At 39.2% G+C, this 19,184-nt stretch overlaps 1 protein-coding gene across 3 annotated transcripts in view; it reads right to left on the reverse strand.

Annotated features, from left to right (window-relative positions):
• Positions 1-13,969, reverse strand: part of LOC129862075 (alpha-1,3-mannosyl-glycoprotein 4-beta-N-acetylglucosaminyltransferase C-like) — a 198,867-nt gene extending 184,898 nt beyond the window's left edge. For 2 of the 3 annotated variants that reach the window (XM_055933422.1, XM_055933420.1), the window contains exon 1: positions 13,630-13,969. The gene's annotated coding sequence lies outside the window, so the exon portion shown is untranslated. The remainder of the gene's footprint in view (positions 1-13,629) is intronic. The other variant, XR_008760719.1, reaches the window with a different exon arrangement.
• Positions 13,970-19,184: the final 5,215 nt, after the last annotated feature.

Raw genomic sequence — 19,184 nt, forward strand, 5'->3', positions numbered from 1 at the left:
TTTCTTTTCCTGTTCATACTGAATTTATTATTATTTAAACTTTAAAATATGATCAACATTATCAATACTTTGTAATTATGCACCTTTTGTAATGTTTATTTTTTTTATTATCTTCTTGTGGTCTTCTTCTTCTGAGTGGCAGCCCACAGGTACAATGTATGAAATAAGGAAAAAAAATGGAATACAATATGAAATTATATTAATTAAAATATTGTACCTTTAACCCCCCCCCCCCCCCCCCCCCCATCCCCATTAAAAAATTCAACACAGTCTCAGACTGTAGGGTACAATAGAGCTGCGGAAGAATTCAGTTTGTCATCAGGCAAATAAGATATTCAAGAAAAGGAAAAACATTGTAAATGTAATTTAAAAAATAAATGTGTCTCTATGAAATATATTGATTGGTCATTTGTCTGGTCTCAATAAGTCAGCAGTCTTGTTTATAGCATTATGGATCTATTGTAGGATATAATTACCCTCTGTGATGCATACAAGACTTTGGTAAAGACCTGACATCAATAAAAGAAAAAGCCTTGAAAGAAGCAACATAAAACAGTTCCTCCAATATCCAATTCACTTTTACGCCTCTGTCTCAGAGGAGAAAATAATTGGGTAGAAATAATTGTTTCCCTGACAGCTACTGCTGGAGTGCTCTAGGGTAGCATAGCCTTGCCTTGAATTAACTAGCCATGCAAATCTCATGCATGGTGTGTCAATGCTATAGTAATTATTTCCCTGAGGTGTAAACGTCAGTGGCAAGAGAAGTGTTTGCATTTCATGTCATTAATGTATTTAATAATTATCGTGACTACCTATCAGGCCTGGGTTCAAGTACTATTTCAAATATCTCAATAACTTTCACATACATTCCAAAGTAAGTATTCAGATAACTTTTATTGGAAAAATCAAGTAGTTGAATAATACAATGTATTTGAAAATACACTTGGAAAGAATTTGAAAATGCTCACATACATACGCCATACATTTAACCCAGGTATTTGAAAATAGTATTTAAAATACGCTTTTGAAAATAATTTAAAATATAATTTGGAAGACTGTTTTATACATTTTTTTTTACAAATAACCATGCAAACATTCCAATAAAAGTACTTGTTTTGGGGCTGTGTACTTGAAAATACTAAAATACACAGAAATAAATATTTAAAATAAATATAAATATTTAAAATAACAAATACTCAAATAACAAATACATTTTGTTGATATAATTAATTACGATAAATCACCTAAAGCATAGGGCCTTACTTGAGAAATGAGAAGTTTGTTTGCTGGTTGGGGTTGGGGGGATGGGATGGGAGTTCGGGGTTGATGAATAAAACAAATATGGATTCAATATGAAATTATATGAATTTAAATATTGTACCTGTAACCCCGCATGACAGAAATGTAGGAATTCAAATAGCATTCAAATAGCTTTTTTTGCAAAAAATATATGCCTACTATGCTTATCATGTAATTAGATTACACTCAATAGGGACAATCAAGTGCATGACAGCAATTTAAACATGAATGTATGAAGCAGCTGTTTGGCTTGCAGTCATTTCCAGGTCAGATGAGTATGGGGTTTGGGCACCTGCGTTGTCTGAAATCCCAGGTAATAAATGAATGATGACAATTCGCAGCTCCGGTAGCAGGTGTAACATTCCTCCTGTTTTGAATGGACTTTCCCAAGGCACCTTGTACTACTGTTGACTGTTGTGATAATGCGTTGTGATAATTGAACTCTTTGAGTTCAAACTTGTAATTGTGTACAAGTTATTGGGAAAATAATTTACCTGAAGTCGTTAGAGGCACTATTTTTCACAAAGAAGTGCAATAGTAGATCTTATCTGTGTTGCGTGGCACTATAGCTCAGGGGGTGTGTCCAAAACGTATTTTGGGGTATTTTCACGAGGGGTATAATAACACAATACTTGGCAGTGGAGTAAAGAAATGCCGTGATATGAAGAGACACATCTATTTTAAAAACTTGAGTGAGAGAGCAACAATTACGGTTCCTACCTTCTGGTCTGCATCTGTCACGTCAAGCTCTGTGCCCTTGGCCTGATGATCAAAGCCTCCACTGTAGTGTCATAAACAGCTGGCGTGATAGGGGGAGGGGGGTTGATGCCTTCATAAATAAGCTATTCCAACCATCCTCCCCATACACATGCACACACACACCCATGCACACACACACAAATACACACACACACACACACACACACACACACACACCAGTCGTAACAAACACATGAAGAGTTTAGGTCTTTGTTCTTTGTTTCCACTGTCATTGACGTATATTTAATGGAGGATTCTGTGTCTTCTCGTCTTTGATTCCTTTGGCACTTTCATGCTGCTTACAAGCACCACATTACCCCTCATTATCATCTCCACCATGCTCACTCCACTGCAGACAACTACTGGTTCCTCAAAGATCCCTCTGAGGAGCCATGAGCATTAATTGCAATCTCCACCATCGTCTCAATGGTACACAGTTCCGTTATATAATCCATAGCCTCTCTCCATTGCTGTGTGCTATTGTTTGTGCCGGCTATGTTGAATATTATTCATCCCTCACTGTGGACCGTTTACTTTAGCTGCTTGCAAATGGCAGTGTATTCCCTACATAGTGCACTATACTTTTGACCAGAGCTCCAGGGGTGCTCGGCAATGGTGACCCTGGCTGAGACCCCACTCCCTGCGGGTGTCTCAGGGGGAGTTGGGATATGGTGACCCTGGCTGTGACCCCACTCCCTGCGGGTGTCTCAGGGGGAGTTGGGATATGCAATAAACACATTTCCATTCCATTATTATTATTATCTTTCACTATACTACTGCCAAGTCCTTTCATGTATCTGCCAATATCCTCCCCCCTGAAGGCTGTATGACATAATGCCTCAATAACACAGTGTCTTTTGTAGTATAAACGCTACGGGCGTAGCGATACACCTATTTGTACCAAACCGTTCAGTACAGGGAACTCGGTTTGGTCCGCACTGCGAACACGAATGAATACATTAGAAAAAATATTTAAAAAAAATATTTTTCAGGCTATTCTGTTAAAACAACTAGAGCCTATGTGCACATTGTAATCGAAATTCAAATCTTAATTGCGGCATTTCAAACTATCCATTTGTGAGGCACAGCCAGGAACTAGTTCTGTACGATGACGAGTGGTGGGGCCAATAAACCAGGAGGATCCTCCATCATCGTTTAAATCTCCAGTTTGGGAAAATGTTAGCTTCCAAGTCGAGTACAACGGCGATGGACAGAGAGCTGTGTATAAAACGTTAACATATGTCGCCACTGCTCATCGAGAATAGCCTATGTAGCTGCCAACACCTCAAGCATTTTGATACATTTACATCAAAATCACCCCAATATTCCTACCACCGGAGCCAGACAGAAATGCAAAGAAACAACAACACAACTTCACTTCCCCTCTGCATTCAAGCAGCTCTTCACAGCTGATTCTGACCAGGCTAAAGAAATTCCAAGCGCGATTAGTGTTTATAGCCGTGGATATGCGCCTATTCTCGGTGGTTGTGAATAGAGGGTTTCAGCACCTTGTGAAAGTGGTTGAGCCACGTTACAAACTTCCCTCTCGCACCAATTTCAGCAAACAGGTAGTACCTGCTCAATATAAGCAAGCCAAAGCCAAAGTTTTCAATGAATTGGCCAATGTACCCTGTGGTGCGCTTACTGCAGATGATGGCCCTCCAGGGATACAGAGAGCTACTTAATAACCTCTAACGAGTCACAAACCCGGATCCGGGATCCCCCCCATCAAAAAAGCTGACTAGCATAGCCTAGCCTAAAGCGACAGGGATATCATATAATAAAATGTTCATGAAATCACAAGTCCAAGACACCAAATGAAAGATACACATCTTGTGAATCCAGCCATCATTTCTGATTTTTAAAATGTTTTACAGGGAAGACACAATATGTATTTCTATTAGCTAACCACCATAGCAAAAGACACAACTTTTTTTTCCCACCATTTTTTTCCTGCATAGGTAGCTATCACAAATTCGACCAAATAAAGATATAAATAGTCACTAACCAAGAAACAACTTCATCAGATGACAGTCTGATAACATATTTATTGTATAGCATATGTTTTTTTCGAAAAATGTGCATATTTCAGGTATAAATCATAGTTTTACATTGCAGCCACCATCACAACTCTCACCAAAGCAACTACAATAACTACAAAGAGCAACGTGAATTACCTAAATACTCATCATAAAACATTTATGAAAAATACACAGCGTACAGCAAATGAAAGACAAAGATCTTGTGAATCCAGCCAATATTTCGGATTTTTTAAGTGTTTTACAGCGAAAACACAATTTAGCATTATATTAGCTTACTACAATAGCCAACCACACAGCAGCATTGATTCATGCACGTTAGCGATAGCGAATAAACCAGCAAAGGATATTACATTTTTCACTAACCTTCTCAAAACTTCATCAGATGACAGTCCTATAACATCATATTACACAATACATATATTGTTTGTTCGAAAATGTGCATATTTAGCGGCACAAATCGTGGTTATACAATGAGAATAGTAGCCAAGCTGCCAACAAAATGTCGGGAGAAATCTTGGGAGAGGCACCTAATCTAATCAATAACTAATCATAAACTTGACAAAAAAATACAGGTTGGACAGCAAATGAAAGATACATTAGTTCTTAATGCAACCGCTGTGTTAGATATTTAAAATTAACATTACTACGGCATACAGCGTGCGTTAAAGCGAGACCGCACCGAAATTAATGGCGGAATAGTAGTGTAACATTTTTCAACAGAACAACGAATTAACATCATAAATAGTTCTTACTTTTTGATGAGCTTCCATCAGAATCTTGTGCAAGTTGTCCTTTGTCCAGAATCATCGTTGCTCGGTTGTAGATTGTCGTCTTCAACTTAGGAATTAGCAGCAAACATTAGCTATGTGGCCCAGACGTGTCCAACTCTTCATAACGCAGCACAAAGAAAATTCCGAAAAACGCAATAAACTGATATAACTCGGTTTAAAATAACTACATTATGATGTTTTTAACACCTATATCGAATAAAATCAGAGCCGGATATATCTAAGGCCTATAACGAGAGCTTTTCAGAATGCCATCCTGAGGTCTGTCTTGCATCATGACGAACGTTGAAAAGAGTGCCTCAGATCTGCCTAGCAACCCCATTCCAATTCTCACTGCTTACTGACATCTAGGGGAAATCGTATGCAGTGCATGTCGACTCATAGATTACATGCAAATTAATAAACTGACCCTGGAACAGTGTGCCCGATTTCAGATTTCTCACTTCCTGACAGGAAGTTTGCTGCAACTTGAGTTCTGTTTTACTCACAGATATAATTCAAACGGTTTTAGAAACTAGAGAGCGTTTTCTATCCAATAGTAATAATAATATGCATATTGTACGAGCAAGAATTGAGTACGAGGCAGTTTAATTTGGGAACAAATTTTTACAAAGTGAAAACAGCGCCCCCATATTGACAAGAACAGTGACCCATCACATTATCCCGGAGTGGGAGATGAAAAGTACTGTGCTATAGACACAACGCCTTTATGAGAGTCACACAACTGTGAATATTTTTCTCTTCGTTTACATATTGACTTTACACACATATTGCACTTTATTTTAGTGTTGTTTTTTTATGAGTAATCGTGTGTTTTCACAATCAGGAATACCAACACTTTGTATTTTCTTAAATGAACAAAAATTAACTCCAGTAACTGTTGGCATTTAATTTTACTGCTGTACCGAAAGCGAACCGAACTGTGACCCCAAAACCGCAATACATAATTTAACCGTGGGCTTGGTGAATTGTTACACCCCTAATAAACGCATCAAAATTAAGATTCAGATTACAGTTCATACAACCTGGATGTTAGAAGACAGCGAAGGTACTTTTCTCTTCAGGGATGGAAGTGCATTTTGGTCCTGCAGACCCCTCTGGACATAACTGATAGATATGCAACATATGCATTCAAAAGGGAAATTATTTTATCAGGTTTGAAGTTATAGTTACTGTATAGCCTACAAGTTGCATAAATAATACACAGAGAATTTATAGTACTACAGGTTAATTGGTAAGTCAATCCAAAGTGCATAAATGTATGCACATAATGGGAATTATTATGACATTTTGAAACTACTCATCTAAGATACTATATTTAGCCCCATGTGACGGTAGGGGAGAGTGGGGTAAGTTGAGCCTTTTTTAAATTCCGCATCACTCCGTCAAGGGAAATATAGTATCCTCTCTAACAAAGATATCTTCATGTATTTCAGGATGTTGTGTTTCCCTATAAATCATCAGAATTCATGTAAACATAACCGTTTTGAAAACATAGCTGTCCAAAAAAAGTGGTCTCCTGGCACAACTCACAACTTGTGAGGTAAGTTGAGCCGCAGGACAGGGTAAGTTAAGCCGCCTACACATTTCTGTACTGAATTAAATATTAGCACTAACTTTTTAAAACCAAGTCCATCTTTCTTTCCCAAACACAATTCAACACAATCACAATAGTTGTATTGTCTTTTAATCATTTTAAGTATATTTTAACACAGGCTTAACACCTAACAAACAATGTACTTTTTGTAACACCTTTAAAGAGTGACTGCCTTTAAAAAGCAACAAATCCCTTTGAAAATGTCCTATGTGGCATTGATTCGAGTCAGAAACAGTTATTCTAGTGTCAAAATGTACTACAAAGGGTAAATAGCATAACTTGGGTCATAAAGTCAGTCTGGTCTAAAATGGAGTTTGGAACATCCGTGTGTCACAACGGGTAAATGAAGGTTGGGTTTTTATTTGACAATGACCATTTGCCCACTAACATGAACAGCTGTGGTGATTGCTCTCTATCAAATAGCATAGAGAGTTAGACAGACGTGCCCAGCAGGTCCAACTTTATTTACTTGAGAAATACTGAACCAAACAACTTACAGTAGGTTGATATAACCAAAACATCCACGGAAAAACGTCAAAATGTATTACAGATTTCTTGAGTTATCTTAGATTCATTCTGGGGATTTTGAGGAAGTGAAATAGACTTCCACGTCTACAGCGTATCATGGGGTACAAACATCATTAACGAAATGTGGAATCAGTCAGGAAATACACATCCAAGACTGAAATCTTGTTTTTCGAATGAGCAACAGAAAAACACATGCCAATCAGAATGTTCAGTGGCTCTTTAACATAGGCCAGGCCCTGTTGCTACCTCATATCCCAGCGATAATGCCTTGCATTGTGCCTGGGAAGAAAACACTTCAATTTGCTCAACTTTTGCTCAACCATTGGTTCAACTTACCCCATGGCCATTGGCTCAACTTTCCCCAAGGCAAACATTTAGTCTATATTAGCCAACACAGTTACAAGGTTTCACTATCATGCTAGGTTTAGGACCTCATATTGAAGCTTCTAGAGACCCCAACTGATGTATAGAACAATCTTAAAATGATCTCTAACACAATAAATTCATTTGACTTGGTGAAAATCAGTTTTTTGGACCTTCACACTTTTTCCATGTGGTTTGTTCCTTCACAAACTCCATGAAAGGAAGATCTCTTCCTAAACATTTGGTCAAATAATTCATTTTGTATATGTTTTCCCAGAAACGTACTATTTTGGCTCAAATGAACCCCCTCTCCCCCAATGTAAGGTGAGAAGTTAGCTATAACTGCTATAACTGCTTTATTAGTTTTTTTATTTAACCTTTATTTAAGTGCTTCAAAAGAAACACAACTGTATGAGATTATACCAGCAGTTCAACTGTTCCAAGACTACTTCAGCACGTTGTCTCTCATTGATTACATGGTTACAGAAATGGACATTGTATTGCTAATGCAGCCAGCGAGTGCGGCAGGTAACCAACTAAATGATTGACACAGCGAGATGCAGAAATGAACAATGGAAAACGGCGGGCTGCCAAAGGCAACCCACACAAACGAGTGGCTGGAGATGCTATTAAATAAAGAGTGAATCACTTAAAATGAGTGAGTGCTTGACATTTTTTGAGAAATGTATTTAGCGTCTCTCCTTACAGTACCCTCTGCCATCAACGATGCCATCTGTGACTCACAGCACATTACATTATAACGATAGTTAAAGAGCACAAGCTTCAGAGCATGAACTTTTCCTCATGACAATAGCAGTAAAATCAGATAAAAAAAGATAAAACTACACCTTACAGTACAGTAGGAACTGTGAAGAGACACACACACACACACACACACACACACACACACACACACACACAGACACACGCATACACACACACACGATAACATATGCATTATACACACAAGTACACATGGATTTTGTGTTGTAGATACAGTATGTGGTAGTAGAATAGAGTTGTGAAATCTGTTGTGAAGTGTAATGTAATGTCTTTATTTGTATATAACTGCCTTAAAGAGAAGCTGCTGCCTTGGCAGGAACTAATGGGGATCCATAATAAACCCCAGGAAGAGTAGCCGCTGCCTTGGCAGGAACTAATGGGGATCCATAATAAATACAAATACAAATCAGATCAATTCAGCAATGCCTCCCCAGTGTTCCACAAGATGCCTCTATGGTGATTTTTAACAGCAACTAATGAGAATATTTGGCCACCATGTGACTATCTCTGTGTCCTGATATTTTACATAGTATAGTTCGTTTTATTGAGAATCTTCTATTTTAGCTTCAAGTTGAAAATCTCAGACTGCCAAGTGAAAGGTGAAATGATCGGTAGAGCAAAAAGAATCAACCTGTGCCTCTCAATTCCTTGTAGACTTTGTGCTAATTCCCCAACACCAGCAGTTTGACAACCACAAGCCCTCCTATTAAATGTTCAGTGTATTAAAAAAACAGACATCTAATTATCATTCTCTCAATGGGAATGTCTTGGACTAGCATGCTGTTAATTTGTCTGTCAAACGATATCAACAAACCCCCTTTTGATGTCAAACTGCAGAATAAAGGAACTTTATGGGGTGATAAACACTTGACTGTTTATGGAATGTCTCTAACACTATAGCAGCTCCCAGATAATTGCTTCTATCTGTTTTACGGGAAAAAAGAAACGTCACTTGACTCACACCTTGTTACACGTTGTGACTCAGAACTTCATTTTGAGATATCTGAAAACATGAGGCCAACAAGTTTGAAAATAGGGTGTAAAAGCAGGAATGAGGGCTTGAATTGAAAGGGTAATTCAAAGGGCTACCCTTTGAAAGAAAATACCATTTGTGGCAGTAACTACACAGTGGAATAAAATTGCTACCTACATGAAAAGCCGATTTGATGAAAAAGTGTTTTTTTCAATTCAAAATCTTGTATCTAGGGACGCAGCTTTGGGAGCCATCACACATCTCCACTCAAAACTAAAATCTCAAATGTTGAGTAGACACTGCAAGCAGGGCAGACAAAAGCACTGGTGGCAAAACGAGGGAGGGCATACATACAGCCGGTCCTTTTTCGATTTCTACCTCTTTTATAAACATGAAATTCAAGCCCTGCATCAGCATGATGCTTAGTGAACCAGTTAAGCACTCGACGGCCATCAGAGCTGCATCTCTGATCCCACCGAGATGGGAGCTAGATCCATGCCTAGAGTGTTAAGAGTCTTGGGCTACGATCCCAATTGGCACCCTAACCCCTATTTAAAGAGGGGTCTGGTCAAAAGTAGTGCACTAAATAGTGACTATGGTGCCATTTGGGACGCATCCTTTCTTTCCACTGCTAATCTTGGCATTGGTGCTTGACTTACTGTAGTAATCCTGCTTAACATGGCAGAGTCCACACAGACACAGTCCATTCAGTCATACAGAGTCTGTCAGCAGCTGGCTCTAAGGCCTCTTTACACAGGCTGTGTGTCCCAAATGGCATAATTTCCCCTATATAGTGCACTGCTTTTGACCAGAAGTAGGGCACTTTATGGGGAATATGGTGTCATTTGGGACGGCCGCAGCAGTGACTGGATGCACAGAAACAAGAGGTGCAGCCAGAAATCCACTTTCACCGTCACAGACAGTCTTCATTTGTCAATGATTACGCCTCACAGTCTCACATCCTTACTGTCACAGTAAGCTTGATGGCTTCCACACAGACACCGCAAGGCCGACTAGATATTCATTGGCCCTTCTGACCTTATCCTCCTCAGATAATCATAGTGGCAAGCCAACGGAAAGACATTATAAGGAAACTGCTCTTGACAATTATTTGTGGCATTTGTCTAACCTTTCACAGAAAGATGAGAAAGATACTGGAGATGCTGCCTGCCTAGTTCATCTAGATGGCCGCTCAAATGACTCACACACTGTCTATGGACCCTTTGACAGTCAACAATTAAGAATATGTAGAACAAAATGTCAGTCTTGATTTTTTGTTTAGAAACACACATTTAACATGCCGTTATGAAATTTGCTAAACTGAAAAGAGAAGAAACTGAAACCTTTAGATTTGAAGTATACATGTAATGTGAGTATATGTTCTGTCAATCAGAGGTTCTCAACCTGGGGGGTACTTGGCCTATCCACAGGGGGTACTTAGGAAGACTCAACATAGACCTGTTTGTAAAATGCAAATGAGGTGGTACCCTGGGAAGTGCAAAATGCAATCGGGAGTAGGGCTGCATAATTAATCGAATTCACATCGAAATTGCAATATTCATGTGTAATATACATATCACAAGAGATATCCATTTCGCATTATTTTGAAACGCCACATCAATTTTTACAGTTTACTCTGTCTGCGTGTAACGTCCGTTTTTATAGTTTACTCTGTCTGCGTGTAACGTCAGTTTTTATAGTTTACTCTGTCTGCGTGTAATGTCAGTTTTTATAGTTTACTCTGTCTGCGTGTAATGTCAGTTTTTATAGTTTACTCTGCCTGCGTGTAATGTCAGTTTTTATAGTTTACTCTGCCTGCGTGTAACGTCAGTTTTTATAGTTTACTCTGTCTGCGTGTAACGTCAGTTTTTATAGTTTACTCTGTCTGCGTGTAATGTCAGTTTTTATAGTTTACTCTGTCTGCATGTAACGTCAGTTTTTATAGTTTACTCTGTCTGCGTGTAATGTCAGTTTTTATAGTTTACTCTGTCTGCGTGTAACGTCAGTTTTTATAGTTTACTCTGTCTGCGTGTAACGTCAGTTTTTATAGTTTACTCTGTCTGCGTGTAATGTCAGTTTTTATAGTTTACTCTGTCTGCGTGTAATGTCAGTTTTTATAGTTTACTCTGTCTGTGTGTAATGTCAGTTTTTATAGCTTACTCTGCCTGCGTGTAATGTCAGTTTTTATAGTTTACTCTGCCTGCGTGTAACGTCAGTTTTTATAGTTTACTCTGTCTGCGTGTAACGTCAGTTTTTATAGTTTACTCTGTCTGCGTGTAATGTCAGTTTTTATAGTTTACTCTGTCTGCGTGTAACGTCAGTTTTTATAGTTTACTCTGTCTGCGTGTAATGTCAGTTTTTATAGTTTACTCTGTCTGCGTGTAACGTCAGTTTTTATAGTTTACTCTGTCTGCGTGTAACGTCAGTTTTTATAGTTTACTCTGTCTGCGTGTAACGTCAGTTTTTATAGTTTACTCTGTTTGTCGTCTCTCTCCCTCTTTCCTCTTGCGGCTGCTCCCCATACACATAAAGCCCCGCCCATGTCACTCAAGCAGCGAAGTTCCTCCTCCACGCTGTTAGATTCACTATATACTGAGTGTATATGACATAGGCTTCCATGATATAGACTGACCAGGAGAATCCAGGTGAAAGCTATGATCCCTTATTGATGTCCCTTGTTAAATCCACTTCAATTAGTGTAGATGAAGGGGAGGAGACAGGTTAAAGAAGGATTTAAGACATGGATTGTGTATGTGTGCCATTCAGAGGGTGCCAGGCGCACCAGTTTAAATGTGTCAAGAACTGCAACGCTGCTGGGTTTTTCACACTAAACATTTTGCCGTGTGTATCAAGAATGTTCCACCACCCAAAGGACATCCAGCCAACTTGACACAACTGTGGGAAGCATTGGAGTCAACATGGGCCAGCATCCCTGTGGAACGCTTTAGACACCTTGTAGAGTCGACGAAATGAGGCTGTTCTGAGGGCAAAAGGGGGTATAGCTTACTATTACGAACGTGGTCTTAATGATTTGTAATCTCAGTGTACGTTTGCATGCTGTTCTGTTAGGTCAAATGCAATCAACAGACTGTTCCAAACAAAAACGATGCTGCCTTCCACTTTGCTTCTTAATATAAATCATTTTGTTTCTAGGATTTTTTTTGGGGGGGGGGGGGTACAGTAAGCAAAAAAGTTTGAGAACCACTGTTCATTTGGGAGAGTGGAAAGAAACATGAATAGTTGACTGATTACGCAATTTCAGTCTAGTAAGGAATTAGGGCTCAGACACACCAATAGTGTTTGCTGGCCGAGAGTACTAAGCACCACTGAACGCAATTTGCGAACCGAGTGCTCACCGATTTTACATGTAGAATCACCTGAAAATGTCGGCAGTCAGACAGCAGGTGGTCCCTAAAACACAGCGTGCTGAATGATCGGCAGACGAACGCTAGAATCAGTGCTATGTGTGTGAGCCTGTAAAATTCTAGTCAAGGAGCAACTAAGTATGAGTCCAGGTGAAGGGCGTGTATCAAGGACCTTAGAAAATCTTCCATTTAACGATGTTGTTATAAATTGTTATAAATTCTCGTGTTTATCATTGACTGACACTACACCTAACAGAACTGTTTATGTAGGAGAATAATTATAATAGGCTACGAGACAGTATTAGGACACGCTTATAACAGAAAACATATTGTGTCATGTAATACTTGTGATACTGCTGTATTAAAGGTTTTAATGATCTGTTATTGATTTTTGGTATGTGAATTCAGATGAAGTCATTTAGTTAACCTTACTCAGTGTGTCTTAATAAAAAAATATAGTTTCATCATGATGCAACACCCGTCACAGTGACCCCTGATGATGAGCCACACGCAGTCTCCAGCCAACAGAAACCAGAGCTGCTGCTGCACAGTAATGAGTAGCTGCTTGGCCACAGGCCCCTTAGATGAGCCATGGTGCTGTCACTCTCACCACCCCAGGACACAAGCTGTTCTACAGAATTAGGAAAACCACAGCAACTACTACTAGCTACTACTATGAACTACTATTTAGATATGACGACTACAGCAATGGATGTGTTTTGTTTTGTGTTACATGTGTGCCCTCTGCAGTTTATTCAACAATAATAGCCTATCTCAAAGTTTGACATTCTTGACTCCTGTCAATCTAACATTGTTGAAGTAGGTTGCTTCTTTTTGGAATCTAACTGTATTTATCCACTAAAGTGAAGGTTATTATAGGCTAACCTACTGCCACTGTATTTACAGTAGATGTGGGCTATACCTCAGGATAACCTTAAAAGCACGGGTAAGAAGCTAAGTTTGCAGTATTTGTGTGTAGGCTAACATACTTTATGTGTAGACCAGTGAAATAACGTCTTACATTCTTGCTTGGGCTATTTATCTACAGTAAGGCTGCACATCCACAACATTGTCAATCTTAAAAACATTGCAAATATTACTGAATACGAAATATGTAAAATAGGTTACTCACGTCAAAACATAATGTCGTCGTTTCTGAAAACGCATCTAATGAAACCGTCGAGTGCTCGCTTTACGGTAGCCCTACAACTCTGCTACAGTCAGTCTTCAGCTCGTGAATTCTTTGCTGCCGTAGAAGCGCCGAACCTGTCCCGAGTGTCTAAGGGTTCTCTTCCCTCTCAGAAGAAGGAATTCTAGAAATATACAATATATGAAACCGTAATACAACAGTTGCATCACTACGTGTATGGAGGTGCTGCGTATTGTCTCGCTCTCCTCCCTTCGACTGCGAGGAGACTGAAGGCAGCGCATGGACCAGTGATGCTTAACGCGCCCAGATTGGAGAATATGGTAACTGTCTATCTCATCCTATGTTGCTAACAGTTTCCATAAACCACCTGTGTAAACTATAAAGCATTATGAATACGTTTTACAGCGACTATTATATTGAACATATTACAAGGCTTGCTTGCTTTAATTATCTTTTTCAAAAAAAAAATTAATTGATAAATAATTGATAAATTATGTATTAATACATTTAGGCCTATTCGTTTAAAAAACAAAATGTATATTGTGTGCCAACAATGAGTCATTTTGCATTCCAACATTGTAAACCTTGTTGCATGATGAGAGGCTTGGGGACTTTAGTTATACAGGGAAACATACATTAAAGATTTAATTCCAGACATTTGTATTTGAATTTGTATTTATTAGGGATCCCTATTAGCAGCAGCTACAGTTCCTGGGGTCCAAACACATTAAGGCTCTTACATAACATATAAAACAGTACACCATATAACATTATTACACCACTACATATCTAAAATACAAAATGTATAATACCAACACACAACAATATTACAATGTACGTGTGTGTATAGTGTATGTGTTATCATGTGTGTGTGTATGCATGTTGTCTGTGCCTATGTTTATGTTGCTTCACAGTCCCTGCTGTTCCATAAGGTGTATTTTTACCAGTTTTTTAAATCTGACTCTATTGCTTGTATCAGTTACCTGATGTGGAATAGAGTTCCGTCTAGTCATGGCTCTATGTAGTACTGTGCGCCTCCCAAGGTTTGTTCTGGACCTGGGGATTGTGAAGTGACCTCTGGTGACATGTCTTGTGGGGTATGCATTGGTGTCCGAGCTGTGTGCTAGTAGTTTAAACAGACCTCTGGTGACATGTCTTGTGGGGTATGCATTGGTGTCCGAGCTGTGTGCTAGTAGTTTAAACAGACCTCTGGTGACATGTCTTGTGGGGTATGCATTGGTGTCCGAGCTGTGTGCTAGTAGTTTAAACAGACAGCTCGGCATTCACAAGCTGTCTGTACGAGTTTGTTCTTAACTGACTTGCCTAGTTAAATAAAGGTCAAATATATATTTATTTATTTAGAATAAAAAATTCAGCTTGTCAAAACTTCTTACAAAAACTTTGAGCCAGGAGAGATTGACATGCATATCATTCATTTTAGCTCCCCGTGTACTTTTAAGGGCCAGCGGTGCTATCCTGTTCCGAGCCTATTGTAATTTCCCTAAGTCCCTCTTTGTGGCACCTGACCACACGACTGAACAATAGTCCAGGTGAGACAAAACTAGGGCCTGTAGGACCTGCCTTGTTGATAGTGGTGTTAAGATTAAGAAGGCAAAGCAGCACTTTATTATGGATAGACTTCTCCTCAACTTAGCTACTGTTGTATCAATATGTTTTGACCATGACAGTTTACAATCCAGGGTTACTCCAAGCAGTTTAGGCACCTCAACTTGCTCAATTTCCACATTATTCATTACAAGATTTACTTGAGGTTTAGGGTTTAGTGAATGATTTGTCCCAAATGCAATGCTTTTAGTTTGAGAAATATTTACGTCTAAATTATTCCTTGCCACCCACTCTGAAACTAACTGCAGCTCTTTGTTAAGGGTTGCAGTCATTTCAGTTGCTGTAGTAGCTGACATGGATAGTGTTGAGTCATCCGCATACATAGACACACTGGCTTTACTCAAAGCCAGTTGCATGTCATTAGTAAAGATTGAAAAAAGTAAGGGGCCTAGACAGCTGCCCTGGGGAATTCCTGATTCTGACCTGGATTATGTTGGAAAGGCTTCCATTAAAGCACACACTCTGTGTTCCGTTAGACAGGTAACTCTTTATCCACAATATAGCAGGGGGTCTAAAGCCATAACTCATGTGTTTTTCTAGCAGCAGACAACAGGTCAAGCCAGAGCTGGCCCTGGGTCTAAGGTAAGGTTGCTGTCTCCCTGGGCACATGTTATTCAACACCCGGTTGCATGCGCTTTCTTCTCACATTTATGCACACATCAAATATATATTATTTTTTTACCTTTATTTAACTATGCAAGTCAGTTAAAGAACAAATTCTTATTTTCAATGACGGCCTAGGAACAGTGGGTTAACTGGCTTGTTCAGGGGCGGAATGACAGATTTTACCTTGTCAGCTCAGGGATTAAATCTTGCAACCTTTCAGTTACTAGTCTAACGTTCTAACCACTAGGTTACCTGCCACCACTATGATCGATATTGTCAAAAGCCACACCAAAATCTACCAAACAGCCCCACAAAATTTTGGTCATCAATTTCTCTCCGCCAATCATCAGTAATTTGTGTAAGTGCTGTGCTTGTTGAATGCCCTTCCCTGTAAGCGGGCTGAAAGTCTGTTGTCAATTTGTTTACTGTAAAATTGCATTGTATCTGGTCAAACACAATTCTTCCCAAAAGTTTACTTAGGGTTGGTAACAGGCTGATTGTTTGGCTATTTGAGCCAGTAAAGGGGGGTTTACTATTCTTAGGTAATGGAATGACGTTTGCTTCCCTCCAGGCCTGAGGGCACACACTTTCTAGTGGGCTTAAATTCAAGACGTGGCAAAATCATCAGCTATTATCATCAGTAATTTTCCATCCAAGTTGTCAGACCCTGGTGGCTTGTCATTGTTGATAGACATCAATCAATTTTCACCTCTTCCACACTCACTTTATGGAATTCAAAAGTACAATGCTTGCCTTTCATAATTTGGTCAGATGTAATTGGATGTGTAGTGTCAGCATTTGTTACTGGCATGTAATGCCTAAATTTGCTAATCTTGCCAAAGAAAAAATAATTAAAGTAGTTATTAGTGGGTTTTGTGCTGAATGAGCCATCTGATTCAATGAATGTTGGAACCGAGTTTTTCTTTTTGGCCAAAATGTAATTTAAGGTGCTCCAAAGCTTTTAACTGACATTCTTTATAAAATGTATTTTTGTTTCATAATGTAGTTTCTTCTTCTTTTTATTTAGTTTAGTCACATGATTTCTCAATTTGCAGTACGTTTGCCAATCAGTTGCCATACCTTTTGCCTCATCCCTCTCAACCACATCCTTTTTCAATTCCTCATTAATCCGAAGGGGATTTAACAGTTATTTTCTTAATGGGTGCATGCTTATTAGTAAATGGAATAAGCAATTTCATAAATGTGTCAAGTGTAGCATCTGGTTGCTCCTTATTACACACCACAGACCAGTAAATATTATTTACATCATCAACATAAGAATTACTACAACACTTCTTGTATGACTTCTTATACACTATATGAGGCCCAGCCTTCGGGAACTGTGGTTTTCCTAGATATGGCTATTATATTGTGATCACTACATCCTATGGATTTGGATACTGCTTTAAAGCACATTTCTGCACCATTAGTAAAGATGTGATCATGTTGATGATTTTGACTTCATTATTCAGCCCCCCCTAACCCCCACAATGAATTTAAGAACATTTCACTGCTTCTTCATCATACCCAAAACACTGTACCTTATAAAGTATACTATTTCTTGCACATTGTATGAGCCATGGGAGGATGAACTGCACCTCTATTCTCCTCAGATGAGTCAGATGTGAAACAGATTTGCCCCTGTGGGCTCAGTTTGTTCCTGTGTCAGCCACAGGGCTCTCAGTCTCAGGTCAGGTCTGTCCAAGAGCACAGAGGTCGGTGAGAAATCACCATGAGCCAGTCAGACAATTAGTGGTGTGACACATCCTGCCACATCAGACCGCCAACCACCCCCTGATGAATCACAGGGGCCTGACCAAAAATAGCCACTAAAGCCATCGCAACAGCCGGCATCATGGAATGCCTTATGCCTCCCAAATTGTCTTTATAGTGCACTAGTTTTGACCAGGGCCCTTATATAGGGAAATGGTGCTATTTAGCACACAAACCCTGTGTCATCCAGTTTACGGACCACTTTTACATCCTACATCCTGTTTTCCTGTAGACAAAACTAAATACGGTAGACAAGGTGGGATCATTTTGTGTCTGTAAAATAAATTATGTGAGAAATATCGGTGGAAACGCTTCTATGCGCAAATATTGATTTAATATCCATCATATTGAAGTGAACTTGGAGTCATGCAATGACATGTTGTTTGGTCCTCCTACTACAACTCGGGAAACTATGCAGTTTATTAGGCTACAGATAAAATAAGTTATGATAAACTTCACAGGTGGTGAAAGTGCAAGGTGATGAGCTTGATGCTCCTTTCCAATAAATATTGAGGGTCTTATTATGGTGACTTAATGATCGATGCTTGGCTGCCATTTGACAAATAAAAATAATCTTGCTCTTTTGTCCATAATAGTCTCATGTAGGCAATACCTGCACTGCATCTGCAAGCTGTTGTCTAGAGCGCAAGTGCCAGTACCAGAGTGGCCACATTTGGTAAATAATGCCATTTTTGGGGTGAGAAAACAATCAATAGTTTATTTTTTGGTACATGGGAATTGAACCGCAACAGGTATTTTTATGTGCACTACGTCATCACACACAGCCTTTTATCCGCAACAAGTCAATGTGATGGAAACACATCTCTGGTGGGAAAATGCACCAATTGTTTTTATGACGATTGTAGAGTATTTGCATGAATATCTGTCGCCAAATGGTGTTACAGACCATTTTTTGTATTTTTGGACAAGTGACTTGAGCTTTTGGACAGTATACAAGTAAAAAATCAGTCTGAAAGACAAGTGGCTGAATAAGTTACAAGTGGCAAAAAAAAGTTAATGTGAAGCCCTGTAGATGATTGGCAACAACAACTGGCTACTAGAACTTAACCGATGGACACCGACTGACATTTGGTATGTAAATCGTATGTATACTGAACAAAAATATAAACGCAACACGTTAAGTGTTGGTCCCATGTTTCATGAGCTGAAATAAAAGATCCCAGAAATGTTTCACACGGACAAAAATATAATTTCTCTGAAATGTTTTGCACAGATTTGTGCAATTGGCATGATGACTGCAGGAATGTCCACCAGAACTGTTGCTAGAGGATTGAATGTTAATTTCTCTACCATAAGCCGCCTCTAACGTCATTCCAGAGAATTTGGCAGTACGTCCAACTGGCCTCACATCCACAGACCACGTGTAACCACACCAGCCCAGGACCTCCACAATCGGCTTCTTCACCTGTGGGATCGTCCGAGACCAGCCACCCAGACAGCTGATGAAACTGAGGTGTATTTCTGACTGTAATAAAGCCCTTTTGTGGGGAAAAACGAATTCTGATTGGCTG

Source organism: Salvelinus fontinalis, chromosome 9, assembly GCF_029448725.1.
Source record: "Salvelinus fontinalis isolate EN_2023a chromosome 9, ASM2944872v1, whole genome shotgun sequence".
In the NCBI taxonomy this organism is placed as follows: Eukaryota; Metazoa; Chordata; class Actinopteri; order Salmoniformes; family Salmonidae; genus Salvelinus; species Salvelinus fontinalis.